The sequence below is a fragment of the Quercus robur genome, chromosome 11 (genome assembly GCF_932294415.1).
Source record: "Quercus robur chromosome 11, dhQueRobu3.1, whole genome shotgun sequence".
NCBI lineage: Eukaryota > Viridiplantae > Streptophyta > Magnoliopsida > Fagales > Fagaceae > Quercus > Quercus robur.
The window spans coordinates 7,520,348-7,540,225 of NC_065544.1; the positions used below are offsets into that span (position 1 = coordinate 7,520,348).

The 19,878-nt window shown below is 33.9% G+C and overlaps 1 protein-coding gene across 2 annotated transcripts in view; it reads right to left on the minus strand.

The window, feature by feature from the left end:
- Positions 1-3,217, minus strand: part of LOC126705572 (cyclic nucleotide-gated ion channel 1-like) — an 84,862-nt gene extending 81,645 nt beyond the window's left edge. Inside the window, exons 1-3 of one of the 2 annotated variants that reach the window (XR_007648316.1) lie at positions 3,047-3,205; positions 2,542-2,683; positions 575-969 (exon numbers count right to left, since the gene is read on the minus strand). The gene's annotated coding sequence lies outside the window, so the exon portion shown is untranslated. Of the gene's footprint in view, positions 1-574; positions 970-2,541; positions 2,684-3,046 lie in introns of both variants that reach the window. The other variant, XM_050404637.1, reaches the window with a different exon arrangement.
- Between the last annotated feature and the right edge of the window lie 16,661 nt (positions 3,218-19,878).

The following is a 19,878-nucleotide window of genomic DNA, read 5'->3' on the forward strand; positions in this document are numbered from 1 at the left end:
TCTCTCTCTCTCTCTCTCTCTCTCTCTCTCTCTCTCTCTCTCTCTCTCTCTCTCTCTCGTTAGTCTACTCTATGGCACCTAAACGCAAATCCACTCCATCCTAGAACCCTTTTCGTTCTGGGGAATCTAGTTCTTCTTCTGACTTCATTCCTTCTCATATATGGTTCCGTGATGATAAAGCCTGAAAGGACTTTTCGGAGAACTTCTCTAGACGAGGCATTCATTCGAAACGCCAAATCATCTTATCATATTTTTTTGATATTGACCTACCCACTATCACCTACAGTAGGGGTTGGGAGTCATTATGTGGCGTCCCGGTCATGTGCCCTTCCATGATCATACAGGAGTTTTACTCCAATATGCATGGATTTGGTCCGGTTATGAAAACAATGCTTAATTATGAGTACTTAATAATTTTCTAAAGGCTTACGTTAAAAAAAAAAAAAAAAAAAAAAAAAAAAAAAAAAAAAAAAGAGAGAGAGAGAGAGAGAGAGAGAGAGAGAGAGAGAGGTGTGTATATATACACGTGAAAATAGTATCTTTCCACCTACAGTGTAGCTAAAGTCTTCCTTACCTGTGGAATGGGCAGAATAAATAGAACGTTGAACATGATGAACCATATGCCTTCGAACTTTTGCCCAACATGTTGAATTTGACTCGTTATTACGTTCATCACATCGTATCTTGGATTGCACTACAAAATGCACTATGTAAATGATATCGATGACCGATCGCAAAACAATAGCTATGATGAACAACACTTTGTTTAACCCGATGCACTTTTTGTCTTCTTTGATCTCGGGAACGTAAAGGAACAAGAGATCCAGTGATACTGCAATCGCGCGAAACAATACAAGTATTTCATCATGCCATCGAAGGAACAACCGTACCAACGGCTCAAATTTCCTTTTTGAAACAAATTCAACAACCTTGCTGGGACATTGCTTCTCGATATCCTTATTCTCATTCCTGAACAAAAGCATGGCAAACATAAAATTATAGGTTGCCTTAAAAAAAAACAAAAGCTAAACACTATCAGAGTCTGTATTAGGATCTTCTTTTAATATATATATATATATATATATATATATATATATATATTAGGACTAAGTTATGTCGACTTTGTACACCTTAAACTAATATAAGCTAACCTTACTCAACTTTTAACCTATAATGCGTGTTATATAATGATGGTTCTTTATCATTAAGCCAAAATGCTAATTGGTTTTTGGTGTAAGTGAAGATTGAATTTCAGATCTTTTATTCGATAATAAGAGACTTTACTGATTAAGCTAATTGAGATCCACTATTTATTAAAAATTAAAACATCTTTATCATTAATTCTATTTACGAGAAAACTAGATTTTTATAACAAAGTACATGTGCACACCTTTCTCTCTATTTAAAAAAAAAAGGTTTGGAATGGAATTCCTCATATTTAAAAAGTTTGGGATTGGAAAGAGGCTAATCCGTCCCAAACCTAACCAATTACCACTCTTATGCACATATGAAGTTGAATTAGTGGAACCATATATATGTTTTCTTCCCTACTCCAACTCTTTTGCACAAGATGATTGGAGTGCATTATTCTGGAATTCTAAAGAAAAATTAGCATTAATAATATGTTGAATTAAAGAAAATATTATAATAATTTAATTCAAATCGAATAATAAAAATTACTTTGAATTAACTTGGCAAAAGCATATGTAAATTCGAATTTTTATCAGTACTTCTGGTAATAAATAGCTTAAGGCTGCAGGATTTTCTTATTTGTTAAACATTTCTATCAGTGGTCAATTACTTGGTCTTCGAATCATGGTTCAACTTGGATCTAGGCTTTGGGGATTCTGCTCTCTAGCCGGTGAATTGTTTTTCAATTTTGAGTAAGGTCAAAATTATTCATATGCACTTATTCACTATTCTAATTCAAATGATTTTATTTTGTATGCATCTAACCCAACCCAACCCACCTATATTTAATATATATTTAAATTTAAAAAAATATTTTATAAATATTTTTATTTACTTTTTTTACCCCTCTTCCTAAATAAAACCTAAATCTTTAGTTCTCCTCTTATAGTTTGTGTTGATTTGGTGTTATTCTTAAGTATTATTTGGTTATAAATTTGCTTTTATTTATAGTGGTAGTGTTCTAATTCTCAATTTAATGTTAATAATAATAATAATTAAAAAAAAAAAAACCATAGGTCCAATTGGATCCACAAGGTTTCGGTTGGATCCCTGTAATGGAATGTGTTGGGATGGATTTTTTAACTCACCATGATGGACTAAGTTGAAAAAACCCTTCAACTCAATCCATGCACACCACTAGGCACTAGTAAATACTAGTGGAAAACATAAGAGAATGACATACAAAGTCTTCTTGAAAAATGTTTTAGCTGAGAGCCTAATAATAACCAATTTATTTATTAAAGAAAACAACAACAATTTAGAACTAAATTTGTTAGACTATTGGCCAAAAGAAAAAAGAAAAATGAAAAAAAGTTCTTTTTAGCACATAAGTAGAGAAAAAGAAACTACCTTTCAACGTTCTCTTGCGATGGGCTACGATTACTCATACTTAAAGCTTGTCGATGATCCAACCTCCAAAACAAAGAAGCAATCTCTGAACTATGCTTACACAACCCAACGAGCTTTACAAAAACAGTATGAATTTTGATCCCTGGAGAAGTGTAAAACAGAGATTAGACAATACTAACAAATTTTTCATTTATTTCAAAGTGCAACAATACTAATGAAAAACAAGGCTATTGACCTAATTGTTCAAAAATATAATAAAAGTAAACAACAAGTATTTATAATTTTTTTTTTTTTTTTGAGTTATAAACAGCGTCACTAAATATATATCTCCTTAGTGGTTGGTTGAAAATATGATGAAGTTGGCTTGGTTGAGACTGCGTGGTCTATTGGTCTGGCATTGACCTTAGCATACCCCCTCGTTCTTTCTTGGATCAATGGAACAAATACTTGTTCAAGAAAAAATAAAATGTAACCCCATAGTGAGAAAGAGAATGTGTAATTGAACCTGATCACAAACTCAGGTAGCATGCATTTTACAAGGCGGAACAAGAGGAAAGGGAATCTGGACAAAACAAAGAGTGGCAGAAACTGGCTTTCTTATAGAATTTTAAGAGCATGCGAGGTGCAGAAGCAGCTGAAAGTAATAAGTATGTGTGTGGATACCAATGAAAAATTAAAATTATTTTATTATTCAGTTTATTTTTGCTATTATTTATGAGCCTCACTGCCCTTTTTGGTACTATTCATGAGCCCTACTATACTATTTCAATAACTTTCAGTAATAAGTTTTCAATTTCAGCAAATTAAGTGGTATTCAAGGAGACCCTAAATAAGATTAAGACATCTCATCATGATCTTAATTGGTGAGTAATATGAACCATTCACACTGGTCGATCCCTCAAGTCTTCTTATGTTGTCTTTTTCACCAATAAATAAAATATGGGTGGAAAGGATGGTCAATCCCTCAAGTCTTCTTATGTTGTCTTTTTCACCAATAAATAAATTTTGGTACTATTCATGAGCCCTACTATACTATTTCAATAACTTTCAGTAATAAGTTTTCAGTTTCAGCAAATTAAGTGGTATTCAAGGAGACCCTAAATAAGATTAAGACATCTCATCACGATCTTAATTGGTGAGTAATATGAACCATTCACACTGGTCAATCCCTCAAGTTTTCTTATGTTGTCTTTTTCACCAATAAAAAAATATGGGTGGAAAGGATGGTCGATCCCTCAAGTCTTCTTATGTTGTCTTTTTCACCAATAAATAAAACATGGGTGGAAAGGGATGGAGATAGGATTTTAATGGACGGGGCCAACATATGAATTTTCTATTTTAATGAAAATTCAAATTAGTATTTATTTAATATTAACAAAATATCATAAAATGAAAAGATACATAATAATTGTTTTTTTTTTTTTTTTATATACAAAATATTTAGTTACTATTCGATATCAGATTTGCTACTATATATACGTATATCTCTGAAAAACATGTTTAGACCGTTAAAACCAACTTAGTGAATTAATGAATTATTCAGGACTTAAAGCAGATAATTATTTATCACAAGTTTTGCACGGATAAACATATTTAAGGCAATAAATAATCAACACACCCACACAGACACAAGAAATAAATAAATGCAACTCCTGTCATGCTCATAATCAGAACTTAGTACTAGTTATCTGTACTAGTACTAGTTGTGAATAAATAAATGCAAAACGTAATAGAGACAATTGGTTTTATAGTAATTACAAAATTATTTTAACCAAAAAAAAAATTACAAAATTATGGTTATTTTTTATTTGCAAAGGAAAATGTAAAATAGAGGTTAAACAAAATATCCAAAACTTTGAGTCTCCATTTGAAAACCCAAATTAGATTGGCTCCTAACCATAGTGGGGCTACCATGCTACCACCATTGTGACCAAGATCAAAATACAAAACGATATTTCTGAATTCGTGATTATTCAAATAGTGATAAATTCATTTTACCACTTTTTTTTTCTTTTTTAGGAAATTATAAATTTATAATTCAAAAACTTTGAACCCCAAAAGTCTTGAAAAGAGAGTTTTGGAGACTTCGTTTTTATTGTCCAAAGTCTTTGGATTCGAAGTAATCTATATACACTAGGTAGGACTTTTCAATTTAGAAAATTCTTTCTTTAGTACCTAATTTTCAACACTAACAATAGCATTTTTGTTTGTCTAGATTTTTCTAGAAACTGTCTTTCAAGAAAATTAAAGCTTGATTGTGAGGCCTTAGAATCTTGACAACAAACAATAGGAGACATCGAAATCTAATATTGTGTAAACTAGGTCTTCTTTGTTGACAGCTTGAAATTTTGGTAAGGTATGAGTCCCTAAGTAAAATAATAATAAAAAAAGTCCAGTCAAAATGGTTCAATGTCAAATTGTCAACATATTTATGAGCATGGATAAACATATTTAAGGCAATAAATAATCAACACACCCACACAGACACAGGCAACAAATAAATGCAACTCCTGTCATGCTCATAATCAAAACTTAGTACTAGTTATCTGTACTTAGTACTAGTTGTGAATAAATAAATGCAAAATGTAATAGAGACAATTGGTCTTATAGTAATTACAAAATTATTTTAACCAAAAAAAAAATTACAAAATTATGGTTATTTTTTATTTGCAAAAGGAAAATGTAAAATAGAGGTTAAACAAAATATCCAAAACTTTGAGTCTCCATTTGAAAACCCAAATTAGATTGGCTCCTAACCATAGTGGGGCTACCATGCTACCACCATTGTGACCAAGATCAAAATACAAAACGATATTTCTGAATTCGTGATTATTCAAATAGTGATAAATTCATTTTACCACTTTTTTTTTTCTTTTTTAGGAAATTATAAATTTATAATTCAAAAACTTTGAACCCCAAAAGTCTTGAAAAGAGAGTTTTGGAGACTTCGTTTTTATTGTCCAAAGTCTTTGGATTCGAAGTAATCTATATACACTAGGTAGGACTTTTCAATTTAGAAAATTCTTTCTTTAGTACCTAATTTTCAACACTAACAATAGCATTTTTGTTTGTCTAGATTTTTCTAGAAACTGTCTTTCAAGAAAATTAAAGCTTGATTGTGAGGCCTTAGAATCTTGACAACAAACAATAGGAGACATCGAAATCTAATATTGTGTAAACTAGGTCTTCTTTGTTGACAGCTTGAAATTTTGGTAAGGTATGAGTCCCTAAGTAAAATAATAATAAAAAAAGTCCAGTCAAAATGGTTCAATGTCAAATTGTCAACATATTTATGAGCATGGATAAACATATTTAAGGCAATAAATAATCAACACACCCACACAGACACAGGCAACAAATAAATGCAACTCCTGTCATGCTCATAATCAAAACTTAGTACTAGTTATCTGTACTTAGTACTAGTTGTGAATAAATAAATGCAAAATGTAATAGAGACAATTGGTCTTATAGTAATTACAAAATTATTTTAACCAAAAAAAAAATTACAAAATTATGGTTATTTTTTATTTGCAAAGGAAAATGTAAAATAGAGGTTAAACAAAATATCCAAAACTTTGAGTCTCCATTTGAAAACCCAAATTAGATTGGCTCCTAACCATAATGGGGCTACCATACTGCCACCATTGTGACCAAGATCAAAATACAAAACGATATTTTTGAATTCGTGATTATTCAAATAGTGATAAATTCATTTTACTACTTTTTTTTTTTTTAGGAAATTATAAATTTATAATTCAAAAACTTTGAACCCCTAAAGTCTTGAAAAGAGAGTTTTGGAGACTTCGTTTTTATTGTCCAAAGTCTTTGGATTCGAAGTAATCTATATACACTAGGCAGGACTTTTCAATTTGGAAAATTCTTTCTTTAGTACCTAATTTTCAACACTAACAATAGCATTTTTGTCTGTCTAGATTTTTCTAGAAACTGTTTTTCAAGAAAATTAAAGCTTCATTGTGAGGCCTTAGAATCTTGACAACAAACAATAGGAGACATCAAAATTTAATATTGTGTAAACTAGGTTTTCTTTGTTGACAGCTTGAAATTTTGGTAAGGTATGAGTCCCTAAGTAAAATAATAATAAAAATAGTCCAGTCAAAATGGTTCAATGTCAAATTGTCAACATATTTATGAGCATGGATAAACATATTTAAGGCAATAAATAATCAACACACCCACACAGACATAGGCAATAAATAAATGCAACTCCTGTCATGCTCATAATCAAAACTTAGTACTAGTTATTTGTACTTGGTACTAGTTGTGAATACCCCCGAAACCTAAAAATGACCAAAATACCCCCAAAACCTAAAGAATGACCAAAATACCTCCAAAACCTAAAAATTACCAAAATACCCCCAAACCCAAAAAATAACCAAAATACCCACAAAACCTAAAAATGACCAAAATACCCCCAAAACCTAAAAATGACCAAAATACCCCCAAAACCCAAAAAAAATGACTAAAATACCCCCGAAACCTAAAAATGACAAAAATACCCCCAAAATGACAAAAATACCTCCAAAATCTCTAAAATGAGCAAAATACCCCCCAAAACCTCTAAAATGTCGAAAATATCCCCAAAACCCAAAAAATTACCAAAATACCCCCTAAACCTAAAATATGACCGAAATACCCCCCCCTAAACCTTAAAAATCACTGAAATATCCCCGAAACCTAAAATATGACCAAAATACCTCCAAAACCTATAAAATGACTAAAATACCCCGAAACCTAAAAAAATTACCAAATTACCCCGTAACTTAAAAAATGACATAAATAACTCCAAAACCCATAAAATTACCAAAATACCCCCTAAACTTTAAAATTTACTGAAATACCCTGAAACCTGAAAAATGACTAAAATAACCCCCCCTCGAAACCTAAAAAAAAAAACCAAAATACCCCTCAAAACCTAAAAAATGACCAAAATAACTCCAAAACCTAAAAAAAATAACTGAAATACCCCCAAAACCTAAAAATTACTAAAATTAACCCTAAACCTAAAAAATTACCAAAATACTCCCTAAACCTAAAAAATGTCCGAAATACCTCCAAAACCTAAAAAATAACTAAAATACCCCGAAACCTAAGAAAATTACCAAAATACCCTGAAACCTAAAAAATGATCGAAATACCCCAAAACCTAAAAAATGACCAAAATAACCCCAGAACCAAAAAAAAATGATCAATAAAAACCCCTAAAACCTAAATTATGACCAAAATACCCCTAAACATATAAGATGACCAAAATACAGCTAAAACATCTAAATTAGTGAAATAGAGGTTTGGGGTATTTTGGATGTTTCGAGGATATTTTCGACAAATTAAAGGTTCTAAGAGTATTTCAGTCATTTTATAGGTTTCAAGGGAATTTCGGTAATTTTTTAAGTTTCAGGGTTATTTTGATCATTTATTTTGGGTTTTGGGGGTATTTTGGTTTTTTTTTTTTTAGGGGGGTTTTTTTTTTAATTTCGGGGGTATTTTGGTTTTTTTTTGAGTTTCGAGGGTATTTTGGTCATTTTATGGGTTTTGGGAGTATTTTGGTCATTTTCAGGTTTCAGGGGTATTTTGGTAATTTTTTGGGTTTCGGGGGGTAATTTGGTCATTTTTTAGGTTTTGGGGGTATTTTGGTCATTTTTTGGGTTTCAGGGGTATTTTGGTCATTTTCTGGGTTTTGGGGGTAGTTTGGTAATATTTTGGGTTTTGGGGGTATTTTGGTAATTTTTTTGGTTTTGGGGATATTTTGGACATTTTAGAGGTTTTGGAGGGCATTTTACTCATTTTAGAGATTTTGGAGGTATTTTGGTCATTTTAGTGGTTTTTAAACATATTTGATGATTTTAGAGATATCGGGGGTATTTTGGTCATTTTAGAGGTTTCATTGGTATTTTGCTCATTTTATAGATTTTAGGAGGGTATTTTGGTCATTTTAGTGGTTTTTGAGCATATTGGGTAATTTTAGAGATATCAGGGGTATTTTGGTTATTTTAGAGGTTTCATGGATATTTTGCTCATTTTAGAGATTTAGGCGATATTTTCCTCAGTTTAGAGATTTTGGAGATAATTTTGGATGTCCAAGGGTATATGGATAATTTTGGAAGTGTAGGGGTATTTGCGTCATTTTAGGTATTTAAGGGTATTTTGGTCATTTTTGAGGTCAATAGGGTATTCAAGTAGTTTTAGAGGTATTTGGGTCTTATTGGGTTAAATGGGTGGGTTATTAATTAAATGGGTTGATTTGATAATGGATAATTAATTTATATATAAACGGGTCATAAATGGATAAATGGGTAATTACACACCCAACCCATTTATGACCTGACTCGCCCATTTGCCACCCTTGAGTTACTTGTGAGATAAGTTCGGAATCTATTGGTGGAAAGGGATGGACCGAGGATTTCAATTGAATTGAGGGGACCAACGTATGAATTTTCTATTTTAATGAAAATCCAAGTTAGTACTCATTTAGTATTAACAATAGAAAATGAAGAGTGTTTAAACATCTACTTGATCATATGCATTGTACATGAATTTTGGACATATGTTGTTTTTTATTTTTTATTTTTATTTTTTGAAAAATATGTTGTTTTTTTATTTACTGTCACATAACCCATTATGTAACAATTGCTGCATACTAGTAAACAGCAAAACCTTTCACTTAAAAAAAAAAATTATGAAATGAAAAAATACAAAATAAATGTTTCTTGATACTTGCATTGTAAATATCAATTAAAACGAAATTTAACTTTCTTTACATCGTGGAAATCATCTATAATTGATACTATACTAAATATTTGATGAATTTTTTTAAAATATGTTAACTTAAAAACAATTCGTTAAAAGATCATAATCAATAAAAGTTACCTAAATAAAATAAAATAAAATAAAAATCTTTTGGATAATTTAAGCTTTTTTTATCAAAAAGTTAAATATTGCAGTTAACTTCCCCATAATCTAAAACACAAATAAAAGTTATGTTTATTATCTCATTGTTTGCCCATTATATTCTAAAGAAGACTAATTATTATTGCTAAATAAAAAAAGGAAAAAAAAAAACCCAAAATAAAATAAAATCTATATGTGGAAGTCTATTTAGTAAGCTTAACAATGTCATAGTGCTCAATGCATAGAGACACCCATCACAAACTTGATAAAACAATAAAAATTAGCGGGCCACTCAATGAAATACATAAGAAAAATAGATGAAAATAACTGAAGTCGTAAGTTATTTAGTTAAATGTAATGATCACAACTAATGATGCTCAGGATCATCAACAAGAGAATTGTCCAAACTCATAGTATTAGAAGACCTATGTGGTCGGCCTTTTTGCATCTTAGGCTGGATTACTCCTTAGGCTAAAGCATGGCATACATGAGACTTCCCACTGCAGAAGTATAAGGAACTTGTCTCATCATATTTTCTTCCTCAAAAGTCTAAGACCTTTGGTCATCAGATAGAGGAACTCCATGTCTAAAAGGAAGCAATCTTTTCTTGGAGTTTTGCATGCTAAACCGTTCTAGAAATTTATCTATATATCCAGCTTGTGACAAGCCTAACATCTTATTCTTGCGATCTCGCCAAAACTTGATCCCTAGAATAAAGTTAGCCTCACCCAAGTCCTTCATATCAAATTGGCTTGACAACAAAACCTTTACTGATGACATGACCCCAACATCATTTCCAATGAGTAGAATATCATCAACATAAAGCACTAGGAGCATTACTACTTCATCTCGATGTCTTTTGTACACACATGGTTCATCAAGATTTTGTTCAAAACCAAATGACTTGATTGCTTGATCAAATCTGATGTTCCATGACCTAGATGCTTGCTTGATCAAATCTGATGTTCCATGACTTGATTGTTGTACACACATGGACCTTTTTAACTTGCATACCATATGCTCTTAGTTCTTTTCTATGAAAACCTTCTGGTTGCATCATATAAATTTCTTTGCCTAATTAAGACACACCTTAGGCCAGCTTATGTGCAAGTTAGGCCCTTCTTGTGTTGACACATCCTAGTAGCAATCTCGAGCATATTCACGTGCTCTAGGCAGGAAAAATTGTTAAAGTGTTATAGCAGGAAAACACAATACAACAAGATATCTAAAATACTTTAACAAAAATATTTTCTGCTAAACAATAATACATGAATAGTTCCACGAAAGAGACAAAATAATATCACAATGTGATTACTGCAGAAATAGATTGATGGCAAGATGTCCGGTTAGTCATTAATCAACCATGACAAAGGAAAGAAGATTAGTCTGCTAAAGGAATGGGCTTGGCTCTTTAGCATATTCAAGTCCAAAAAGGGGAACCAATCTCTAATGTGGGTAACCTTAGAGAAGAGTCCTACTGTAGAAGTTACTCACTTTGGAAAATGGACATAGATGGCTTAATCTCAGATTCTTGACTCATTAGAGAGTGGGCTATTGAGAGGGAGAAAAATGGGTAGCCTATTGATGCATACTTTTACTCCTATCACTCATATTATTCTTGGTTTTCTGTGTTCTTTCTTTCTCTCACTCGTTTTCTCTGTTTTCTTCCTTTTTCTTCTTCCTTTTTTTATTTATTTATTTTTTCTTTTCTTCTCCCTTCCCCCCCCCCCCCCCCCTCCTTATTGTGCATGGCTATGGCCTTTTTATACTACCTTCCATGACAGGATTTGCCATTTTTATCCCTTAACTGTTTTTGGCCTATCGTGTGTGTCCTTCCAAGACTGCCCATTGGTATGTCGGCTGCTCAGCCACCACCACTACACTGTTTTGGCTGTGCCACACCTCATTCCTAGAAAAAAGTGGTTTTGTTTTGTTTTTTACTTCCCCTTGATACTCCCATCTGGTTAAGGGTTAAATTTTTCCCTTACCAACCTCTATAGCATACGCCTAGTTAATAGGCCAAAAATGTATTGACCCCATTGGTAAATTAATTAATTAATTATCAAATGAATTAATTAAGTAAATTTAACATGCAATGGCGTGGTAGCACAAACAAATCACCAACTAAGCTAAATGTAGTGGAAAATAAATTTGACACAGGTGATTTGTTTACAAATGGGGAAAACCACCGAGGTAAAACCCCACCGGGTGAATTTAAGGTCACCACTCCCGAGAATCCACTATTATCAAAATAAGTGATTACAATTAAAAGATATCCCAGTACTTAATACCAACCTACAGTTGAACCCTTACCCCAATACCTAATTAGACTTGTATTGCAGCGGCAATCTCTTCGTTCAATGCACAAATCCCAGTACATGACTAACCAATAATGCACGGATCCTAGTACGTGATTAACACACCAACTTGAGGAATATTTTGGCTGCAAAGTTCTTCAGTTCATCAACGATAAAGATCAGGAAGCTCACTGGTCACAAAACCCTTGGCGTAAAGACGCAGTAGCTTCTACAGAGGGAAAGATGAACTAGGGCCATTTTTGTCTCCGGTCACACAATGCATGTAACAATAATTTCAAGTTTCAACCTCCTTGTGATGACCCTTAAAATAATCCTTATATATGTCTAGGAGGTTGAGAAAAGAAACCCTACACAAATACTCAATGATATGTGTGTAATCAGATTTGGAATTTCTGATTTCATAATTCTCGACAGATACAGCTTCTATCGAGCTTCAACAATAATTCTCGATAGAAAGGATTCTGTCGAGCTTTAATGAGCAACATATTCTTCACTTGTTTCTTGATCAGATTTGTATTGCTTCAACACTAAACTTGAACACTTGTTTCTTGAAGTATTAAACACATCCTAGATCTATCCAATTACAAGTAAAGTGCATTTTGTCAAAGGATTAGCCAATTACATCAATTATGTCCCTAACAATCTCCCCCTTGGGCAATCCATGACAAAACCACAACAAACAAATGAATCATGAGAGAAGTCTTAAATCACTAAACTCATAACCACTTGTTGTATTACAAAACAAATCTTAGCCTAACATAAACTCTTGAAAAAATTTGCAAGAAGAGAGTTCATGACATGGTAGACTTTAACAACTTGTCTTTCTGAAACACTTAAACAAAACTCATCAAGGCATCATGTGTGAAACAGAAACAAGGATTGCATACATAAAGAAACATGTGTATAAAGGGAGAAAAGAAACAACACATGTAGAGATAGGTGAAGAAACATACATCATCATTATATATATGTGAAAAGATAAATACAATTTATGTCAATAAAATGGCCATAAGACCAGTATACATGAGGCTAAAGTAAAAGAAAGAAAAGAAAATAAATAAGAACCTCACTACATCCCTCAAAAAGTATACACACTCCCCCTAACAAAAAAATGTCCTATGCTAACTCTCCCCTTAAGTACAAGACTACTCTCATCCCAATACTACTCCCCTTTTTTGTCACAAATGATAAAGGGAAGTCACCGAAAGGTCATCATCTCATCATCATTGGAAGAGCTAGCATCCTCATCATCACCACCATCATCATCCTTGTTAGGTTCTAAAGACTTAGGATCTTATGTATTTAGAACTTTAATGTGTATTGTTGGCAAACCATGATCAAAACAAGATGTTTAGTCGTGTTTAGACTTGCTCGAAGTTGGTTCTTTTATGTAAAGTTGGAACAAGTTGATGTAGAAATTAATATTGCTTCTCGGCCTAGTTTGATCGATCGAAGTTTAGGCTCGATCAATTGAAAATCGGGTCAAATGCGTTTTTCTGTAGAATTCCAACTCAGCCCTAGTTTATTTAAAACGTTTTAGGGTTTTGTGTTTTTGCCCCAGGTATATGAGGAAAACCCTAGCCACGTTTTAGTGTTGCTCATATTACTGTTTGTGTAAATCTCTTATGAGATCTGTGAGGAGCTTTCCTTTACACAAGCTTAGGATTATCAAGAAGGAGATTTCTTCAAGAGCTTGATGATCATTCATTTGCTACCACAAGAACTTAAAGAAACACAAGCGAGTGTGCTTGTACTTGCTAGAGAATCCAAGAAAGAAGGAGTCCGTGGTTTCGGAGCTTGCACGAGGTCGTGTCAGTAAGTTTCTACTGGTGGGTAGCAATAGGATGTTAGTGGTCTAAGTCCTGTTGAACAACTTCGATTCTTTCATAGTGGATTCAGGTTTACCTTGAGAATAGCTAGGTTAAATCCTCCCCAGGTTTTTACCGGTTTGGTTTCTTGGGTGATCATATCATTGTGTTATTTATCTTTCTGCTGCTTTGCATGATATGATTGTTTAATTGTGTTAGCCTAGTTTTAAAATTGGACTAAGTAACAACTTGGCTAATTACCTAGGTTAATCCAACTGTGTTTTTTTTAAGGGGTCTAAAAACTATCAATCCTCATCCATCGAAGCCTTTGGAGAAGGAGATGGAGAAGGAGTGAAACCACCAAGACAAGCTTGTCGTCATGCTATTCGACTGACACGGGTGTTCACCTGACACATCTCATCAGTGAGAGAGTTAAGGTGAGCATCCATGCACTGAAGCTGCGCTATGATGGCCTTCCAGGTCACGCCAACTAACGAAGAAGGAAGACCAGAGGTGGAAAGAGCCGAAGAAGAAGGAGCTGCAAGATCTGCATGATCGGTCATCTCCGTCCATGGTCGCTTCGATTAAAGTTGGGCCTCGCTTCGCCGAACAAAACAGGCACTGATGGCACCCATAATGGTGAAGTAAGGAGAATCAGGAATAGGGATGGAGAAGTGGTGAAAGATCTGCGTAATAGCTGAAGGAAAGATGAGCTTATCATAGGTTGATGTATCCTGATAGACATCGAAGACAAATGTGATGAAGTGAGAGAAAAAGTCTATAGAGAGGTCCTCAAGAAGAGACAAAAGAAAACGAGCACGAGGCTTAGTGATAGAGTAATAGTGAGACAACGGAGTAAGAGTAAATGTCATTACCATTTTAAGGAATCTCAGACCTTTTGCAAAGCCCAAGCAAGGGGTGTTTTGCTTCCCACCCCATATGGAAGGTGTCTCACAAAAGTAAGATAGAAGCTCATCTCTGGACACAGTCCTAAGGCACTCACAACCAGGGTAGTTAGGATGCACTACCTTTGGAACGTGTAGTACCTCGGATATAAGATCCAGGATAACTACGATACATGTACCTTGAAATGTCGTGGCAAACCGAGGTATAGAGGTATCAATGCCGTGTATGTTGGAGTAAAGCTCCTGTATAAACATGACAGGACACCTTAAGGGACTCTCAAGAAGAAATTCCCCAACCTTGAGTCCGAATAACAGTGAGGAGAGGAGTGTTGAAAAAGTCCAACATAATAACATGGCACTCCGGATTAACGCCACATTTTTGGAAGTTCTTTAAGAAGTCCTTTCAGGCCTTCTCATCATGGAACCGAACGTGAAAAGGAGGTATGGGATCAGAAGAAGAAGAACTGGAACCTTGAAGAGGATTCCAACCTAGAGTGGATTTATGTGCTTTGGGTACCATAGCGTAGTCTATCCAAGAAAGAGAGAGAGAGAACACATCACAACCAAAAACAAAGAATAAAAAGGAAATGAAAAGATACGTATGCATGAAATATGCATAAACATGTGACTCCCTAACACTTTCTCTAAAATCCTTAGATATCACCTAAACAATTTTCAAGCATTATACTCAATAATCAAATAATTCAAGAAAACTTATAACGGTACCCGACTAGAAGAGAGACTATTAAAAATATCCCATAATTTTCCACTATTATCTCAATGCAAAAATCCACATATTCACTGTATATATTTTCTTTACTTTCTGCTACTAATAATACCCTAGAATAAGAGTAGCCATATCAGTGGATGCAAAGTCATGCAAAATGCAAAAAATCCTTCATTTACACATTTTGACCAAAAAAACACCCACATCAGTGGGTGTAAAAATGTGCATAAATGCATAATTGCTACAGTAAATATGCATATATGCACGGTTACTATAGCACTTGCATTTATTATTTTATTAATTTTTTCTCTCTCTTGTCTCTGCTTCTTTTTCCTTCTTTCTTCTCCTTTTGGCTCCAACCCTTGTTGTCCTCGTCACCGACCTCACTGACTCCAGCCTCATCGTCCTCGTCACCGACATCGCTGGCTTCGTCAGAACCCACGTCTCCATGGTCCTAAAGTGACGAGGCGATGGGGTTTTGGGTCTCAACAACTTCAATGGGTCTTGAATGGGACTGTTTGTCGATCAGGGTGGGTGACGATTATGGCTGGGTGTTCGAATTAAGTGGGTTTCGGCTTGATGGTGGCTGGGTGATGATGATGGTGGTTAGGTCTGAGAGAGAGTGTGGTAGTGAGAGAGAGAGAGAGAGAGAGAGGCAATGAGTGAGAAAATAATTTAAAAAATGGTAAAAGAATGAAAATTTTATTGAATAAATGTGTAGAATAGATAGACTGATGTGGGTGTTTTGTAAAAAAAAAAAAAATCTATGGATGCTCTAAGACCTATAGAACGCATGAAGGTAAAAGTCACTTGTAAAAGAAGAGCAACACGAGGACTCCTCTTCAAGTACAAGGGTTTTCCTTTTTTTTTTTCCCTTCTGCCACTTGCCACCATTATCATCTTTTGAGATGATGACAACTCCAGGTACAAGCTAGGCCATGTGCCTTACGGAAAAATAGTTACTATTATTTTTTTTTAACTTGTCAAACCTCAACCTAAACCTATACTTACTAAACTTTTTTTGTTTTTCCCCAAATCCATCAATTTGGGTATAGTTTCCTAACACAAAAACTGTGTAGAACTTGACGCGCCTAAATCTGCAGCTTCAATCTATGCTTATTGCAACAAGTGTATATAAAAAGATTAAATCACTGAACCTAGAAAAATCTGCAAATACATCATCCAATTTACCAAAAAATAAATCGAAGCTTTTCCATTAAAACTCTTGAATATTTAAATAGTTTGACTATTGGCCAAAATAACAGCATAAAACATATTCTAATTCCAAATAAAGCATAGATTTGACAAGAAAGAGATTCTTAGGCTCTTACCTCAATTGTGCAGTCAAACTTTCTCTACTTGAGTATTTTATGTAGTCTCCTTTCTCAAAATATTTGTCATTATACGCTGACTTAAATTAAATTATATATAGTTAGGGTTTCAACCTTATTTTCTAAAACCCCCTTAGTAATATTAATTATAAAATTGACCCCCATAAACAAATTTACTTAAATATCCCTCATTTTTAAATCTTTTTTAAAATTAATATATTTGGGATTTGCTAACACTTCACATAAAAATGGCTTTTTTAATTGCTTTTTTTTTGGGGGGGGGGGGGGGGCGCGGGGTGGCTAAGGGGCTGTTTGGTTTTAGTATTTTCATCACCCAATACTCAATTTTGTGGGTCCCATGGCAAGGTGGTTTGTTTAGATTAGTTTCCTAACTTAATTTCCATAATTCAGTTCTCAAAAAAACTGAGTTTGAGTTATGGAAATTGAAAACATCATTTTGATGTTTTCAAGTTATGGAAAACAAGAAACAGTGGCATTATTGTAAATACATGCATCTTTATGGGACCCACGTTAGATCATGTCTACATCAAGTTAGCCCTAACGACTCTCTCTTTCTCTTCTTCCTCTTTCTCCTTTCTCCAGCAGCATTCTCTTTCTCTTTCCCTTTCTTTTTTCTACATTCTCCTTTCTCCTTCTCCCAACAGCAAACCAACATTTATTCATAAGTTTTTTACTCCTTTCTCTCTTGTCCTATCTTTACTTCTCCCCTTTTTATCTGAAGAACAACAATACCCATCTGAAGCTCTCCATCTTAAAGAAAACCCAGAAACCCAGCAATTGTGAGGAACGAAACCCACCAACCGAAGACCACCCGAATCTTAAAGAAAAGCTAGAAACTCAGCAACGGTGTTGCTGGGTCACGATGGTTGAGATCTGCCAAAATGCAAGTTAAAATGCCTTTACTTTATGTCAAAGATGCTTAAATTATAACTTGACCCAAGTAGGTTGATCAGAAAAAATTAAACATAACATAATCTTAAGACTTAATATGGTCTTGAATATTTCGGAATAATATTAACAAAAATAAGTAAAGGATGATCCTTGCTTATACTTTGCAATAAAATGTTGTAGTTGAAACCTTGCTAACCGTTCTATTCTTTCACGACCATTTTCCTGAGAAAGTTGTAGTGAAGAACTCTGGTTTGGTTTTGGGGTAAATGGAGTAAAGAAGGGTGGGTAGGGGTTTTGGTGCATTGGTAGTATATGTTAGAGTGTGGGTTCCAAATTTTTGAGTTCTTGAAGTTGAAAACAAAATCGAGTTTAGGTGCCAAACCGACTTTAGAGACATTTGGGGATTTTTGAGTGATAAAAAAAGATATAGAGTGATGAGTGATAAGTGATGATATTTAAGTGAGGAGTGATGAGTGATTATTTGAGACACCTCTCAAATACTTGAGTCACAAGTTCTCCTACTTATGACTTTGAGACACCTCTCAAAGGTTTCAAATCTTCTTTAAAGTTCTTTATACAGCAACTGAAGCAATCATCAAGTTCTTGACATGAATCTTGATCTTGATAACTCTATGTGTGTGTATGAAGGTAAACACCTCTCAGATATCAGAAAAGATTTAATACACAACTCGACAAAGACATCTAAAACGTAGCCAATTTTTTCCTTTTATACTAGGAGTGAAACACTTAACCCTACACGTCATATGGGCTTGGGCTAGTTTAATAATTCTGCAGAAAATTACTGATTCATGAGGTTCGATTAATCGAGTCTAATTTTCGATCGATAGAGCCTTGCAGATTTTGATTAGTAATTCCTGCAAGTACTCAATACTAACTTTACATTAAACCACACTTTGAGCAAGCCAAAACCTAGACTTTATGTTTTGATCATGGTTTGCCAACATATACAAATTGAAGTTCTAATACATTAGTTCCTAAAGTCTTAGAACCTAACAAACTCCTCCTTTGGCAATCCATAACAAAAAACATTACACGAAATAAAAGCTCAAAGTAAAAACAGCCTAATTAAAAAATTAAAGCCCAAATTACAATTCAACCTAAACACTATCTATCAGTTGTAAGAGTAGACAACAACCTCAAATGAATTAACCTGTAAATTCCTGAAACACTAAACAAATCATAAACGCATGTGTGGAAAATTCATGATTTCACAAAAAACATAAAATAAAAGACATATACCATGAATAATCTCATAATATAAATCATAACCAATGTATCATAATGTGAATCCCGAACAAAAAAAACATAAAAGCAACAATGTCTCCCCCTAACATATACAACTCATCATCAAATTAAGCAAATACATCTCATATCTCCCTAAAATACAATTTGTAGCCAAAAGCCAAAAAATCAAATCTCCTCATCTCCCCCTATCTCTATGTACTCCCACTTTTTGTGACGTATTGCCAAATGGCAATCAAGACTAATCAGAGGGTGGAGCTAGTGGAGAAGCACCTCTAGCATGAGCTAAATCTGCTCGTAAGGCCGCAACCTCATTGACCAAATCCAACAAAATCTGTCCATATGCCGCTTGAACGATGAGACACGTCTCCAGCATAGTATGCATAAATGAAGAGGATGATGTAGATGGTGGAGGATCCACAACAGTAGTGGTGTCCACAAAATCATTAGTTGTAGGATCACCAAAAGGAGGGGCTCTAGATGCATCACCTGTAGAAGACTCGACACGAGGGCGTTTAGAGCTTGCTTTCAACTGAGCAACCCTTTACCTAAGGAAAATGGCACCTATGGGAGCGATGATATGCATAGGCTCAGATGCGGGGAAGTCCTCTAAACCTAAGTCTAACAAAATCCCATGAATGAAAACTAGAAAAAACAAACCATGTCATTTTGCACTACTCCTATGAACCTCAACAAGAGAATGAATGAAAAAGGTAGGGAAACTGATAGGAGTATCAGTGATGAGAGCATACAAGAACGCACATCTCTTAATAGGAGTGGTATGTGCATGAGAAATAGGCCAAAAGTTATGATAAGAAATCCTAAAGAATAAGTAATGGAGCTCAGTAAGCTCATGTGTGGTAACTCTAGGATCAGTACCCCAACTAATGGAAGTACCAGTAAGAAGAGACATGATGTCATCAAGAGGGAAAAAAAAAAAAAACAAGAAAAACAAAAAAAAAAACCAATGGTAGACTGCATTAGAAAGGGTTAGAGCACAAAATATATCAATAAATAACAAAATATACGATGCATGTAATGAATGCACATATGATGCATGCTTTAATGCACAAAATCTTGTTCAATTTTTCAACATTTACCAATAATTGACTTGTACATAGAGTTTTAACCCAAAAATCCCAATTTTTGAAAAATCCATTTTCAAAA